Below are 4,299 nucleotides of genomic sequence, written 5' to 3' on the forward strand. Positions count from 1 at the left end.
CCTCGACAGGTCTTGAAGTTCTCCAGGGCCCGCTAATGGACTGGACATTTGATTCAGATGTGTTGACCCAGGGTGAGATCTAAAACCTGCAGGACACCGGCACTTGAGGCCTGGAGTTGCCCACCCCTGCTTTATGTACTGAGTTTGGTTATTGGCCCATTTCAGTGCTGAACAGCTCACCTGTAAGTCTCCTTCTTCTCCCATTGTGCTCCATAGTCTCTCACTTTCTGGTAGTGCATATCATGTTGTGAAATCTTCCATTTTCGACAATTTCCCACATAAAATAGGTTTTATTTATTACACTAGAGGTCTTTAAACTGAGGGTCATACAGCCCCCACAGGTGGGGAGAGTAAATATAGAATTAAGAATGAATGAAGTTCAATGAATCCGACTTCTGTGGGGAAAATAAAAGTTTGCAGAAGGACTTGTTTTGGCTGCTCTGCATGCTCTTCTTCACTACATCCATGCATAATGTTTGCGGTCTTCCTCTTTTCCTCCTGCCCTGTCCCTCCTCTTGCTCGACGTCATGTCTTTTTGTCAGTGCACTATGTCCAAACCATTTATCACAGCAGGTCTCTCTACCACCTTGTAAACCTCTGCTCCACTCTTGCTGCCACCCTTCTGTAACAAATTGCTCCAGACACTTGTCTCCACCTACTCCACCCTGTCTGTGCTCTCTTCTTCCCTACTCTCATGCACTGTCAATTGCTTTGGATGCTTGATATATTTTAAACTATCTCGAGCCGATCCATGACGGCCACTCCAATCATAATCAGATTTAAAATCAGGATTTTCAGAAAGAGTTTGAGAAGCAGACCTCTAAATTGTTTAGGTAAGGCAATGGAATATTAAAACATTATTAAAATATTAAAACTCTGGGTGTACGTACGCTTGCCTCAATGATCCATTAAAATCAATCATGGTCTACTTCTAATGACTTCACTGATTTGAAGATGTTTGTGTGTAATTATTTTATTTAAGCTTATTGAAGCTGATTGCTTCAGTAAATTGCAGCCAAACTGTGTCATCCATTTACTCTCACAAGGGACACGGCGTTAAACTGGTTCGACTTGGGGGTGAAAAACACCACTCGGACAAATTTTGATCTATTTTCCTTTTGTTATCCAAATTTATTCCAGATCATCACAGAGCTCTTCTTACTCAGATATTGTGCGCCACATCTGTAATTCAATCTGCCAACAGAGTGCAACTGGTGACCTGTGTGAATATAAAATGACACTTTGCATCTGTTGAGCTTCAAGTGTCAAATCAAATATCTGAAAACGCTTTTAGAAGCTCAGCCTGACTGTAACTGATCTCTCTCTCTCACTCACACACACACACACACACACACACACACACACACACACACACACACACACACACACACACACACACACACACACACACACACACACACACACACACACACACACACACACACACACGTCGAGCAGCTGCTAAATATACCTTTAAGTCGGTGTGCCCTCCACTCAATAATGTGTTGATCCTGGAGACCAGCATAGAAAAAAAGGACTAAATGTTTTATTCAGTTCAGTTAGTGTCTGAGGTCATAAACTGAGCTTCATTCAAAGTTTTAAGAATTTTCCTGGACCGACTGAACTTCAGTTCTTGAATTCTAACAGTTGTCAAACAGGGCTGTCAGCTGTCTGCCAACCGGACTTTTGCACTGCTGATGGTCTCAACCTCATTAAGAAGGCAAGAAATACCACAAATGAGGCACAAAGCACAGATGTGAAGTGAAACCATCTCAGGTGACTTCATCATGAAGCTGACTGAGAGACGTTCAAGGGTTTGCAGCGCTGGTAACAAAACAAAGGGCGGCTACTTTCAGGAATCTATAATATAAAACATATTAAGACTTATTTAGGATTTATTTTGTTTGCTCCGTACTTTTGCATGTGTTCGTTCAGTTTTGATGCCTTCAGGAAGAATGTACAATTTAAATATTCATGAAAATAAAAGTTTGTGTCCAAACTTTTGGTAGTATATTTGTTTGTATTAGGGTCCTGGTACTCAGGTTTCACCTCTCAGTCCAAAATACACACTTATTAGGTTCATTTAGGTTCTCGAACTTTTTCACAGAGACCCCACAACGTTTCTCAGTCCATTACAAAAAAAAGGTTTCAAGTAGACACCGAGCGGTTAAGAAGACGGATGGATAGTCAGAGGCTCGGCCCAAAAAGTCCAGTATTCCACTCGTATTTAACAGATCACCGTATGGCCATCTGTCAGTTATTGTGTCAGTGTTATGAGGCAAAATCCTGTGTGTCTGAGGAGAAGCCCAAATCTTTGAGGACATTTGTTCACATTAAGTTTCTTAACTCTACTTTCAACCACAACTGCGTGCCAAGTCCTGTACGCTGAACCTAATTCTATCCCATCAAACCTAAACCCTGAAACAGACACAAACTTTTAAGAAAATGTTTTTACTCCGATCAGTTTTTCACTTAGTCTTTGGTTTAGACTTATGGCAGAATATCCTTATAGCTGTCCTCGTTTCCAAACTGTAACTTTATGACTGTGATCAGTCTTGTTGTCCTCCTGTGGTCATGTGATGTGTTTAAGAAACATCTAAGAAAAGTAAAGCAGGCTACAGTCCATGTTAAAGGAGATTCAATCAGATGATATTTAACGAAACACACCAGATCTTCAACCAGCAGGACATCAGATTTTCTTTCAAATCCTCTGCTGTACTGCATGCACTGTGGCCATGAAAGCAGCAGATCTGTTGATCATTATAAATATTCACTGAGGCCTGAACGGCTCAAACACAGTCTGAACTTCCAGGAAGCAGCTGACAAGAAATACTGGATAATCTATGGAGAAAGCTGAGCCAGCGGGACGGTGGGAAGGCTCGGCCGTGCGGCTCAAACCAGTTTCTAATGCCAAACGCCCATTTAGACCAACAGCTGCCTTTTTAAGTGTGAAGAGGAGGTGAAGATGCGACACCAAGTTTAGCCACGAGAAAGAAAAAGAATCGACACAAAGTTTGATCTGAATATAATCGTCCTGATGAAGGGCTGTCGGAGTTTCTGTCAGTTTATTGAAGGTTGTGACTGAAACAGAACAAACACATGCAGCAGATCTTAAACCACTGATTGAGGTGGTAACGCTTCAACTTACAGGGTCTGCTTCCAGATCACTTCCAGGAAACATTCCTCAAATTTTATTTGCTTCTGAAAAACCTCCGACTCCTTTAGAATCAGAATGAGAAAGTTTTGACGTTTTCCATTTTACTAAGATCCTGAATTTGATTTTTTCCATTGGGAGAAACAATTTATTCTATTTTTTACAGGAAAGATAGAGTGAAACGTTTCACTGCATCAAAAAACCCACGAGTGATTCTATGTTAATGATATTAAAGTATACGGCCATAAAGTTCAAATTCTTCTTCAAATGGAGGAAAAAAAAAAAAAAAAAAAGTTAGCCTCACTCATAAAATAGACGACAGAAGCTTTCATAAGAAATTAAAGAACATTTTGTTCATTGTGGGTTTAACAGAAGAAAAAAAAAAATTACTGTAAAAAGAAAAACTCCAGATAAATTGTAGGTGATTAAATAAAACACTTTCATCCATCACCACGAACAGTTTGTTTTACATATTAATATTTAGGGGATCGCTCCTTAACCCATGTCAACAGAGCGGTCACAATATGGTTGAATTCAAACAGAAAATATTTTTCCTTCTGTGACGTCACTCAGACACGCAGCCTTTGAGATTTGGAGACTAAACGCACTTTAATTGCGGTTAAAGGAGAAAAGGCTTCAAAATAGTCCAAGTGGAAATGTGGCAAAATGAGATGAAAGAACAAAATAATGCATTAAAATATCAAAAATGTGATTTTAAAAAGTGCCATTAATTGCAGAATAAACCTCATGAGAATTAAAACGCAAAAACAAAACCCGAGTAAAGTCGTGAAGTGACGCTCGTACATGAGAACGATCAGAAATCGACCCACAGCCAAACGGTAAACTGAGGTGAAAGCTGCGTCCACTTTCCCCCAACAAAAGCCAAGAAACCAGAAGTTCCACATAAACAAGAAAAATGATGATTAAACCTTTTCAGAAAAAAACCTGCTCGTGTTTTTAAAGAGGGATAAGGTGGCGACTCTGATCCATCCTCAAAGATAAACGCACTTTTTCCTTCAAGCAAAAAAAAAAAAAATGGTTTCATGATCAGCTGATCATCAGCCCTCCTCCTATCACTAATTTCCTTTTTTTAAGCCTATAAAAACCTGACATATCAAACCCTTTTGCACCACACGGGGTCTTAC

Source organism: Maylandia zebra, linkage group LG20 (genome assembly GCF_041146795.1).
Source record: "Maylandia zebra isolate NMK-2024a linkage group LG20, Mzebra_GT3a, whole genome shotgun sequence".
NCBI lineage: Eukaryota > Metazoa > Chordata > Actinopteri > Cichliformes > Cichlidae > Maylandia > Maylandia zebra.